At 34.3% G+C, this 13,921-nt stretch overlaps 1 pseudogene; it reads right to left on the reverse strand.

Moving 5' to 3' along the window:
* Positions 1-3,808: 3,808 nt before the first annotated feature.
* LOC122744631 lies at positions 3,809-4,627 on the reverse strand (annotated as a pseudogene).
* Positions 4,628-13,921: the final 9,294 nt, after the last annotated feature.

A 13,921-nucleotide genomic window follows, 5' to 3' on the forward strand; every position in this document is an offset into this window, starting at 1 on the left:
TTACAATGGAAGAAATAAGCACTTCGATATAAGCACAAATACTGCACTTCCATGTAAACACAAATAAGGCAGCCTTAAAGGTTACTGACACTAAATACACCTTGCACAAGTAAAAGATGAACCTCATTTTGTCTGGTACTTTTCTTTGTCCTTAATACATTCTAGCAGATTATAAGACCCTTTAAGACAAGGGTATTTTACCTTTATATCACTTTCATCAAGTTCTCCACAGTTTTTGGGGAGATGCTAATTTTTAAATCTTCAATGACTGCTATATTCAATTTCTTCCTGTACCATATAGTAGAATCTTCAATATATTGCTGTTTTAAAATGCTACTTATGCCCTTGGGAAGCCTGGAGCCCCTAAAGCAACTTTACAATTTCCAGAAGATATGCAAGGCTACATCTTCTTCCATGGTTGGGAATCTTTGTTGATGTGACCCATAACATTCTGAACTCACCAGGAACCATGACAATTTGTACATGTATGCTTCAGTATGCCATGTAACTAGGATTACCTCAGCTATACAATAGATCCATTGCTTTTCCTATAATTATTCTATAAATTAATTTTACAATAAGTTTTCAATGAACTTTCAAAACAGCATAAAAGAAATAATATACATGATGTTTACCTTTAAGGACACTTAGTTTTTGAAAAACAATGCTCACACTCATTTAATAGGATTTTTGTTTTGTTTTGTTTTGTTTTTGTGGGGAAATGAGGGTTAAGTGACTTGCCCAGGGTCATACAACTAGTAAATGTCAAGTGTCTGAAGCTGGAATTGAACTCAGGTCTTCCTGAATCCAGGACCAGTGCTTTATCCACTGTGCCACCTAGCTGCCCCCAATTTAATAGGATTTTATGACACATAATAAACTTAAAAACTGTATGCTGAATATTCTAATTACTAATGGATATAGTAGAGGGAATTATGTAATAATGGTGGCCAGAGTAATGAGGGAAGGATTTAGGAGAGGGGGAAAAATGTAAGCTTGGGATGGATATGATCTGAGTAGATGAAGAGAGGGCAGACACACCAGGGGAGAGTGAGTACTATGAATAAAATGGAAATATTGGAATGACATGGAAGGAAGATAGTAAGGAGCATGAGAATGGAACATTCATATTGGGGAATAATGAGAAATGTTTGAATAGTATAAGGCTAGATAATTTAAGGCTTTGAATAAGAGACTAAGGAGGTTAGGGCCTCCTATTGCCATTAGAGCTTCTGGAAGTGATGAGTGACAGAATTTTCCAGTATGCAAAAAAGAAAAAAAAATAGAATCAACATTGGTAGTTAGTATATAGTTTAAGAATATATTATACTTTTTATTTTGAAAATGGATCTGCTGTCACTATATTAGGTTCTAAAACTAATAAGCCTGGATCACTTCCCCTTTGATAAATTCCACCACCTATTGATTTACTATATAATGTAATCTCTATTGTTGAGATAAATTTAAAACGATCCATCAAACAATAAAAAATGTGCGAAGAAGTGTTCTAAAGACTGTAGGGTATACAAAGATTAATGCCTCAAGGCACCCATAGTCTAATAACTTTTGTGAAAAGAGACATAATGGCTAATTGTAAACATGTAAACATACATGTATATAGACAAACACCATGCAATTTAGCTTTTTATCTATATACCCATCATATCAATCACTTTTTATTAAATACATATATACCAATACATATGCACACACATTTATATATACATATATATGCCCACACACATGTATATATGTGTATACATATGTGTGTATATGTGTATATATACGTGTGTGTGTGTGTGTGTGTATACAAGATTTTACAGATCAGCCTGAATCAACAGTGTCACATAAATCAAAAGTGACTTTGGATTCCAACTTTATGTATGTATATAGATATGTGATAGATAGATAGACAGATAGATAGATGGATGGATAGCATAAGATTTTAGAAACAACTTGTTGTAGTGCATAGAGAACCAGCTTTGGAGTTAGGAAGAGCTGGGTTCAAGTTTTACCTTTACCTACGTGCCCCAGAAAATTGTTTCTAACTCTACATTTCACAATAGTTGTAATTTGGCATTGGTAGAAGCAGTTTCCTTGTGGGGATTTTCCTACAATGATAAAATCAAAAGTCTGTTTAAAAAGTTATCTAAATTTCCAAACCAAAATGAAGGGGTGTATAGAGTTTAGAGTTTGGAACCATGAAGACCTGGGTTCAGATCTTGCTTCTAATACTTACTAGCTTTGTGACAAAGGGCAGGTAACCCATGCCTCAGGTAATTAACTCCCTAGGACTTACATACTAAGACAATGTTGCATTATTTTCTGTAGCAGTAGGGAATTTCCATGTGTTGACCAAATAACTCCTTGTAGCCTATAAATGAAAAGAAACAAGCAAACAATCTGTACTTATTATTACAGAAGTGACATAGTGAGTAGAGTGGTTGAGTCAGGAAGATTTGGGTTCAGATTTTTTGTCTAACATAGATGGACCATGGGACAATGGACAAATCATTTAATCTCTCAGCATCAGACAATTCTTAAACTTACAGTCAGAGTCTTCATTTGTAAGGAAAGAAGGAATTTATATACCAGGAGTCCCTCCCTTACAGCAATAAAATAACACATTAGAGTCCCCCAAAAGTAGTTTCAGTGTTTTGAAATACTCTAAATGTTAATAGAAACAATTTTGTGACCTCTCTGAACTTACCTAATTTAGCCCTCAAATGACAGCTCCACGATACATCATGAGCTCATACTTGAATTCATTGTATCTGGACTCAGCTATGGGGAGATGAAACCCACTAGTAGTCTTTGAGAATCCAGGCTCATTTTATTTTTGTAATTTGGGTGTCATTTATTGAAGGCAGGTTACACAATTTGTTCTCTTCCCCACAGCTGTTCCCATTCCCTCCACGATACAAGACACAGAGCTGTCCAGAAGGGCAGTGTCTCTGAATAGAAGAGCCAGGAACTCAGAACTCACATCACTGGAGAGCATATTCAGTCAGTGCTGAATTAAATTCCTCAGACTGAGAGTTCCCTCTTGAGCATTTTGAAAGGGGCTAAGAATTGGGGGGGGGGGCAGAGTGAAGCTTCCAAGTGGAATCCCTGTCTTACTCCAGGACTCTCCCCCAAAGACCATGCCATCCTTAGAACACCTTGGGGTAGAGGAGAAAGAAAAGAGATTTCCCTTATACCCCAGCAGGGCCAGCTCAGTCAGTATCAATCCTCTACACATCTGCTTCCATTAGTCCCATAGTTCCTGATCAGTCTCACGGCAATAGAAGGCCTGTTTCCTTCCTGAGCCTCCATAGCACCTCCTGGTGTCTATAAACAAAATGCTGGAATGGAGGGCTACCTTTTCCCTAACCATAGCCAATAGCTAACTACAACTCTGGGGGCCATCCTTTTCTTATCTTCTCTGGTCAAATGGGACGAAGCTCCGGGCTGCATTAGTTCATTAAAGCTGACCACTTGCACATCTCTTTCTGTCCTTCTTCCTTTGACAGGTTCCCAGAAGCACCATGGTTGTGCTTCTCCAGAGGGTTGAGGGCAGAGTTATCCCAGCCACTTGTTCAAGACAGACAGCAGTTCTTACTTAAAATTGGGGTGAACAGGAGAGATGTAAAGAATGAAAGAGCTTAATCTCATGGAGAAATTAAAGATCCCAAAATGACTTTAATTTTATTTCCTTTGCTATAGCCAAATCATTAAATCTCACAGTTATTTTAGGTACGGAAGGGGGCAGGGAAAGGCTGTGGATTAGATCATAGCTGAGTGGGGTATGTCACGGGGGCCATAGGCCTCACTGGGGAAGCTGGAGGAGCACTGACTGTCCAGCAGGCAGGTAGGTGATTTTGCAAGAATGGGAAAGCTGGTATATGATATCTTCTGGGGCCTCTAGGTTATGAAGCTCTATCAGGCCATCTCTTGTGGTGGCCAGTGAATTGGCTATTAGCTCAGCTACTTTGGAGTCACCCTCTGCTAAGATGATGGATGCTTTCTTCTATTGCTCAGCCTTTTCCATGACAAATCCGGTCCTCTTGGCTTTCTTCTGAGCCACCTGTTTGGCTTCTATTGCCTCAGTGAACTCCTTCCCAAAGGTCAGATGTGTCAAAGAAACATTGTCTAGGATGGGCCTAAAAGTTGCTGCTCATTCTGTGAGGTCGTCACTCACTTTCCTAGCAACTAGTTCTCTCCAGCTGATCAATTCTCCAGCATCAATTTGAGCTAACACTTACTTGAGGATCTCAGTGGTTATAGATGGCAACACTTGCTCATCATAGTCTTCGCCAATACTGGTGAAGATTCAGGGCAGCTGACTGGCAACAGGTTAGAAGAGAATATGAAGAGTGATATTGACATTCTGTAAATCCTTGCTACCAGTGATTACTGGGACATTACATGGCTGGGAATGGCAGTAAAAAATAATTGGTTTCTGTACCCATGGGATGAAAAAATGAGTCCCTTCCCCTACAACAATGTCTTGGACACCATGGAACCTATCAAAGATGACAGCTCTGTGGCCAGCATCCACCTTATATAAGGCAGAGTTGACAACTCCTCCTACAATAGCTAAGCCCAGGCCAAACTTGCCAACAACTTCAAATAGTTTAGCAGCCATGTCTTCTCCAGATGCTCTTAGTCTTCTGCCTCTCACACCAGATACCACTCTGACCTCCCAGGCTCACTAAATAATAATAAACATTTTAGTTAAAGTTTTGAATTCCAAATTCTATGCCTCCATCTCTCCCTACCTTCCCCCATCCCCAAGGCAGTAAGCAATCAGATATAGGTTATACACATTCAATTATGTAAAACATTACCATATTAGTCATTTTGTACAAGAAGACGAATAAAAGGACAAAAATGAAAGAAAGTGAAAAATAGCATGCTTCAGTCTATGTTCAATCAACATCAGTTCTTTCTTTGGAAGTGAATAGTATACTTTATCATTAGTCCTTTGGGATTGTTTTGGATCACTGTATTACTGAGAATAGTTAAGTTATTCACAGTTGTAACGATTAGAATGATGCCACCTGCTGGAGACTTACTGTAGAAGAGCTCTGCCCATGAGGTGAAGGTCTTTGAGGGCAAGATCATGCATCTTTTCTTTGCTGTCAGGAAGTGATGTTTGCTGGTGGGAGGAAGAAGGGGGAGGCTCGAACTCTAACTCACTCTCTTTCTTGTGGACTCTGGCAGAGAGGGGAGCTAGAAATGCGCTCTCCCTTTAATAGATAGATGAATGTAGGCCTTTCTCTCTCTCTTTACCAAATTCTTATTCTCCTTAATAAATGCTTAAAAGCCTAACTCTTGCTAAAGCTTATAATTTATTGGCGACCACTCATTAGATATTTTAGACAGACTAGCTAGAATTTTAGCTTTAACATAGTCTGTCGTCAAACAATATTTCTGTCACTCTTCCCAACATTTTTTTGGTTCTGCTCACTTCACTATATATCAATTTATATAAGTATTTTCAGGCCTTTCTGACATCATCTTGTTTATCATTTCTTATAGCACAATCATATTCTATCACATGCATATACCAAAGTTTATTTAGCAAGTCCTCAACTGATGGGCAATCCTTTGATTTCCAATTTTTAGCCATCAGAAAAAGTTAGGCTCACTTCCATGTCATTATTAGGTATCAGAGGAATTCTTAAGTTGAAGACTCATGGAAGGCTAAGAGAAGAATTATTTTTTTCTTGTTTTTTTCACTTACCAGAAATAGTAATAATCTCTTACTATCAAAATATGCAACAAGTTATTTGCAATAATTTTGAATAGCGTTATTATTATTTAAGTTGGGGTCTTTGTATTGAAAGTCATAAAAGATTTTTACACAAATTCATTTAACATAATCTAGTATTATGTAGTAAATGGTAGTTTTGTTAGATAGATTTCTTCTAGGTAATCACCATTGTATTTCTGGTTTATTCCACAGACTGTTTCATGCACACATATTCAATTGCTATCTTGTAAATTATTTAATTAATGCAACCAGTTTCAGCTCTAAAACTTTTGTTAGTATACTGCTTTCTATTTAAAAGATAATTTACTGACAGTAGAAATTAATGTCCTAACTTTTAAAAGAGGCTAGAGAAATTAAATTATTCATTTGAAGAGACTTGTTATTCTCCTGGGCCAGAGGCATGGTAAAGGAGGCTTGTGTTACAATTTCACTAACAGGGTTAATGACCTTAGGAAAGCTATTGGCACTCTCTTGGTTTCAGTTTCTTCCTTCATAAAATTAGTATTTTGCAATAGATGACCTATAAGGTACCTTCTTATCCAAAATGTAATAATATATGCAATTATCCCTATATCTATCTTTAGATAAATGAAAATGGTAGATTATTCAATGGGCTAGAATAAGGAAAGCTGCACTGTGACCTTTAGTGGAAGAATATATTTTTTTCAGTACGTGTGGGGCATTCTAATACATTTCTCTTACTAGGCTGAAGGCCCAAACAAAAAGATTGTGTTCACTTAGCCATATCTATACTGTATACCTATATACAGGCATAGGTCCATGGTACAGAAAAGATTATCTGATTTTCATGGTATTTTATTGGGTACTTTGTATTATTTGTTATAGTATTGTTATTATTTTATTGCTATTGTTGCTATAGTGAGAAAAAGGATTATGACACTGTTGATGATAACTATTGGTGATGAATATTTCTTAATTAAATTTTAATCATGATTTATATGGTGGTGATTCAGGATTATATTAAGAAATTACAGCAGAAAACAAGCCCTGGAAGGACCTACCAAGATGAAAAGATCGTGGGTCCAATCATTTACCACATGATGATTGCCCTAAAGACAAGCCTTGTTAAGTGAAGAGAAGCACAAAACACTAGTATTTTAACCATTAGGTACAGAAGGTTTGAGCTATAACAGTTTAAGAAACTATTAAGTGGCAAAGGAATTGTGGTTTCTGTTGGGGGATACACAACAAATGTGGGATTCCCACATTATTGAAATCACATTTATTTTATTATTATTTTTTTTTGGTGAGGCAATTGGGATTGTGACTTATCCAGGGTCACACAGCTAGTAAGTGTCATGTGTCTGAGGATGGATTTGAACTCAAGTCCTCCTCAATCCAGGGCCAGTGCTCTATCCATTGTACCACCTAGCTGCCTGAAATCACATTTATTTTGCAATAATGTCTATCTCTTATTGGTTCAAGGAGAGAGAATTGAATAAGAAAAAACAGAATCTATTATTTGAGATATGAAGGAGATAATGTAAATCAGTATTGAATAATCTGATATAGTTCAGGGAAAGGGAGTTTTATGGGAGGAAAGGACCAGGGTAATAGCTTTCTTGGTTCAAGAAGCCCTTATTGAAAATTTTATAGAATCTAAATCCTATAAACTGTAACAATGCTGACCCTCCAGAGTTGCCAACTAGGAGTGATTGTTTTGTGAGTAGTTACAGGGAATGTCTTTTAATTTCAATTTTTTCATATTTGACTTTTAAGTTTTAATATATGGAAATGATAACACTTCCTGCACAGGATTGTTATAAGGATCAAAAAAGATAATATAGGGGGCAGCTAGATGGTGCAGTGGATAGAGCACCGGCCCTGGATTCAGGAGTACTTGAGTTCAAGTCGGGCCTCAGACACTTAACACTTACTAGCTGTGTGACCCTAGGCACGTCACTTAGCCCCAATTGCCCTGCAAAAAAAAAAAAAAAAGATAATATAGGTAAAGCATTTTGAAAATTGTAAAGTATTCTCTGTTTCTGTCTCTCTCTCTGTCTCTCCCAGTTTCTGTGTGTGTATACATACATACATACATGCACACATATGCATATACATATATGTCTCAGTTAAATGAAATACACATATACATACATATGCACACATCGTGACACACCATTGATATGAATGTATTGTATATGTGTCTATCTACATTGTAATGCATGTACATAAAACATACATAATGTATCCATGTATATGGATATGCATGTCTGCATTAAGTATGTGTGTATATGTATCATGTCTGTGTGTGTTTACGGAGAAACATTAAAGAACAACATAATTCAGGAACTTTTCTACTTTGTCTTTCTATCCCTAATACTTGGCAGAGTGCTTGGTGTATGGTAGACTCTTAATAAATTATTATTGAATTTAGATATTTCTCATATTTCATTTCATAAAGGATAAGCTCTGCATATCATATTGTTATTCAGTTATTTTTAGTCAAGTCCAACTCTTTGTGACCTCATTTGGGTTTTTCTTGGCAAAGATACTAGAATGGTTTGTCATTTCCTTCTCCTGCTCATTCTGCAGATGAGGAAATTGACTCAAACAGTATTAAGTGACTTGTCCATGGTGACATAGCTAGTAAGTGTCTGAGGCCAGGTTTGAACTCATGAAGATCAGACTTTCTGACTCCAGGTCTGGCATGCTATCCAATGAACAACTTAGCTTCCACTGATATATTATAGAGTCCTTTAAAATTCAGTAATGTGCAACTTCCTACACAAGGCCTTTACTGATTCCCCCTTTCCCCCAGGGACTAATATCCTCTCCAAAATATTTTTATTTTCTTTTTATATATGTGTATTTCATATGTTTAATTAAACCTGTTTTATTAACATATCATGAATATAGATTAATATAAAATAAATGTTCCCATAAATAAATTTATTTTGTAATATAAATAATATATTGATTTAAAATAAATATAAGTATATTCTGTATGTTTACCTTTTATTTCACACAAAAGAATTGTAATCTATCTGAAGGTTGTTTCATTTTTGGCTCTTTATCCCTAAAAATTAGCAGAGCACCAATAGGAGATGTTTAATAAATGTTTGTTTAATGAATGGGTAAATGAATAAGATAAATGAATGAATGAGATACCATAAAAAGAAAAAATGGAAGAATACTGCTATGAATTATTGGAGCTTAATTTTTCTGTATAATCTAAATTGAGAACACAATTTATTCAGTGTCATTCAGAGGATATTGCTTACCAATGTATATCTATTTGAAGAAAAGTAGTGTATGTTTCCAGCTCTTTCTGGGAAGAAAGGGGATTTGTATTGAAGCATCTTAACTGAGAAATTATTCCATCCTATCAGATTGATCAAGATTTATTATAAAGCTAATTCATCTTTTACTATCAGACCCTATTTGAACCAAACTATAGTGGTTAAAAATTTTTGGCTATTTGAGTAAAAAATATTTGGGCATGTCAGTATTTATTTTGCAAGTAAGGCAGAAAAAAAAACAAAGAAAGAAACAGCTACAAATGTGTATACCTGGAGACATGGATCATATATCAGTTTTCAAAACTAATTTAAATATTTTTTTGGTTTTTAAGGTTTACTTTCAGATATTTTAATTTTGCCCTTGCTCCTATTTCTTAGACAGAGAATGGACAATCTGAATAAAGCTTGGCAACTGAGATAAACACTAAAATGGCATAATCTATAGTTCCATTGGTTCTGTAAACTTCAGTAGAAGGCAGTTGTTGACTTGAGGTTCACAATTACAAAGTCATAGGAGTAGAGTGAAGTTTTTTAGAGAATAAGCCATTTTCCTGAAGCTGCTTTTCCCCACCTGACACCAAAATTTTAAATGATAGTCACTTGTGTTCCTCTGTGTTCTTTGCCCATTGATTCTAAGTTGATAATTGCATGATTTCATAATGCATCCTTAATTCTGTTGTTACAATTAGTTATGATAATACTTACTGATGAGATTACTGCTTCTTCAAGCTTTAGAAAAATCATCATAATTTTAAATGCATAATGAAACAGACCCAACATGTTAAGGTATTCTTAAATTTGCATGAACGGGCCACATCACTTGCATGAAAGGTTAATGATGGAGCACTGGGTTATTTAATAAGTGCTAAATTGGCCTGTTATGTTTTAAATTGACTATAAATAATAAAAAGACAAATGGAGTTGTTTAAGCCAGAAATTATTTATGGGCTAGCTGAGCAATCAATCTTATAAATGTTTATATAAATGACTCATCATACCATTCAAAGTTGAAATAAAGATTTAATCATTTGACTTTCTGCAGCACAAAATAAACATACTTTGATTAGTATGAATTTTAAATTTCAGAAGTAATTGAACTGAGTTTAGAAATGTACTTTATTGACCATTTCAATAGAACTATTTGGTGATATATTCCTTCCATGAGGTATATATTAGGAATCACTTGAGGTCCTTCTCAAATAAATATCCATAAACTCATTCCCTTCTGAAGTTATATAGTTGCAAATCATGAAACATGAAAGTCTCTGATGAATCAAAATTGTGGATAAGACAAAGAACAATGGAGAGATATAATGAGAGCATCATATAGGTTGAAACATATTACCAGTAAAGCATTCTTTGCAAGAAATAGCCTCAAAGATACCAAGAGAATAACATATATCTAGAAAAAAATGTTGGAGTAGTCATAATGTGAATAAAAATAATAGATGGGCATCCCCAGTGCTATATTGCCTTATAAGACATATTAAAATACATAGAGAACTTAATAAATAAATGATCAAAATGTACAGATGATTTTCAAATAAAAACCATGTAAAATATACTGCAAATAGCTAACAGTAGGAACTCATTTAAATAAATTAAAAAAAAATTTCAAGTTTTCCCTCCTATGATACAAAATGAGAAAGAAGAAAAATTGGAATGATCAGTATTAGAGGACTTGTGGAAAGAGAGACACAGTAATAAATTTTTGGTAGAAATGTGAAGTGGTCCAATCACTTTGACAATCTATGTTAAATTATATAATAAAATCATTTCTTAAGTGACCGTACAATTTGAGCCACTGATCCCAACATTAGGCATATAATTTAAGAATGTTTGAAGTCAACTTAGATTAAATAAAGGTCTAATTTACAGAAGAAATTCACTTTTTGTGCTACAAAGAACTAGAAACAGTGTAGGTACATCTTTATCATTTAGAGCTTACCCCAAAAATCTATATGAGTAAAATGTGTATAATATCCAGTAAGACATAATGGATATAATGAAATCAGAAAAAGAAGCAAAGATTATTATAAATGGATTCAGAGCAAAAATTTTAAAAAGAGAACATTCTACAAATTGACTGCAATAATTTAAATGAAAAGAACATTGAGGGGAAGTTGAACACAATTTAAATGAAAAAAGATAACAGTCCTAGAGATCAGAAAATACTACCTGATACCTAATGACAGAGAAATGTTGGGCTAAGAAGACAACATGGAGATACTGACAAATGCTCACTGAATAGGATATTTTTCCTTAATTAGTCTTCATTGTCACCAGAAAGGGTTCAGTCTGGTGGAGAGTGTTGAAATTATTGTGATATAAAGACAAAAAAACCCCATCAATTTAATTTGTATAGGCATACACACACAACATAAAGGTATATATCTAGCACATTTGATAGTTCCTCTATGGTGGAATTTTGAAGAACATAGACAAGAATCCACAGGATAAGAATGTTTGCTTGGTATTGACACTGATAGATGGCTTCCCCACAGTGAGAATCAATGATATCATTTAAATGCTTAAATATAAAAGGATGTACAGCTATAAATTCCATATTAGAAACAAATTAATACTCTTCTCTTAAAATTTTCACATAATAGGTTGGTTGGTTTGTCTGTTTTCTGTGAGATTGGAACTTGAAGATATATTCCCATTATATAGTGCTTTTTGTATATGACATTATGTTAGTTCCATCAAACCCAAGAACATTACACATTAAGATTATTATTACTACTACTACTTCCACTACTAATGATAACTAACATTTATATAACACTTTTATATGCTAGGGACTCTATTAAGTGTTTTGTTTTCTTTTTTTTAAATAGGAAGTACCAATGAAATATGGGTAATAGTTTGGCTGCCATGGAGTGTTATAGTCTTGAAAAACTTGCATTTGAGGGTTAATTCTGAATAGGGCTGAAACTGTAATGCAGGCCTTCTATACCATGCTTCTGGCCTAGGAGAATAGCAAGTCTCTTCAAATGAATAATTTAATTTCTTCATCTTGTTTTAAAAGTTAGGACATTAATTTCTACTGAGTCAGTAAATTATATTATTCGTAGGAATCAGTATACTAACAAGAGTTTTGGAGCTGAAACTGGTTGCCTTAATTGAATAATTTAGAAACTGGCAATTGAATATGTATGTCGGAAATAATCTGTGGAATAAACAGCAAGAAATACAATGGTGATTACCTAGAAGAAATTTTTGTAACAAAACAGCCATTTACTACATAATACTAGATCATGTTAAGTGAATTGGCATAAAAATCTTTCATCACTTTCAACACAAATATCCCAACATAAATAATGATAATGTGTTGAGGGTCACCCAAAGGGTAATAAAGAAGTGACTGATGGGCATAAGTGGGCTGTGATATATTACAAATGAATAATAATTATAGTGGCACAAAACATCTGAAAGATATACAACTAAAAAGGAAAAAAATAGATGGGTTGTTCATTTAATGTGAGATACATCTAACCAATAGGAAGTATACATACCTATATATATGTGTGTGTGTATACATGTATGCATACATACACACATATATATGTATATGTATATATATATGTATATGTATATATACACTACTAATAGCTCATCAGAGTAGAAGTAGATCCATGGCACATAGGAGGACAGGAAAGAGAAATCATAAGGGATTCAATGAGGTTAAAGTATTTACATTCTTACATGGGAAGATGATAATTATAGTTCCTAAGAAATTAAGTTCTTTTACAACATGACTGATATGAAAATATGATTTCCATTTCTGCATACATATATCTCTATCTCTATCTATCTCTTTCTCTATACTGAGATATGTAGATAGGCAGACAGACAGATAGATTTAATATGTTAAATTGTTTGCCATCTCAGGGAGGGTCGGGAGAAGGAAGGCAGGAAAGAATTTGGAAATAAAAATTTTTTAAAGTGAATGTCCACTTACTAGCTGTGTGACCCTGGACAAGTCACTTGGCCCCAATTGCCTCACTAAAAAAGAGGGAATATCAAAATTATTTTTACATGTAATTGGGAATAAATTATAAAAAGAACAAATGTATAGGAAAGAAAGCAGAAAGAAGTTCAGAAGGGGACTCAGTTTTTCAGGGCAGTTCTGTTACTACTAAAATATCATGTGGTGTAAGAAAAACTAAACTATATATAAAAGTTATCTTTCATTTATATGATTTATTTATGAGCACATATTAATGTATATATAACATATGTTAATATATGTTTCATATACATGACCATATATGCTATATACTTCATATATATTATACTATTCTCTATTCTTTATATATAAATGTTTGTGTTTGCTAGGTTAATAAGAAAAAAAAGAAACACATTCAACAGGAAAAAGAAAAAGTAAAAAAAAAATAAGGTCATCAGAGGAGTTTATAGGAAGTACTTAGATTTGATTGAGCAGGATGAGTCATGTTCCCTTAAGCAAAATTCCATTAGTACCAGTATGTAGTGTAGTCTGAAGTTTTGAGAGTCTTGAGTCAGGGTGATGAATTTTGAGGCTATTGGAATAATCTAAAAGATTATGAAAATTTGACCCCCCCAGTGGTATCAAGTTTATATACTATCCTCTCCAGATACTTCCTGTCTCTGAAAACTTGGTTGATCCATCAGCATTATTTTCAAAATCTACCTTGGATTCTTTATGGTCTATTTAAATTGCATTCTTTACATGTAGGGTTTGTTCCCTTTCTCTGTGTGTGTGTGTGTGTGTGTGTGTGTTTTGCTATTCAAGAGCTAAGTACGTTGAGGATGGAAAACTTAGTTTTGTTTTTTTTTATATGCCTCTCAGATCAAACTCTCTCCAAATTCTATGAATGATACCACCTCTCCTACATGGGGTCTTCTGCCATTTTGA

The sequence above is a fragment of the Dromiciops gliroides genome, chromosome 2 (assembly GCF_019393635.1).
Source record: "Dromiciops gliroides isolate mDroGli1 chromosome 2, mDroGli1.pri, whole genome shotgun sequence".
In the NCBI taxonomy this organism is placed as follows: domain Eukaryota; kingdom Metazoa; phylum Chordata; class Mammalia; order Microbiotheria; family Microbiotheriidae; genus Dromiciops; species Dromiciops gliroides.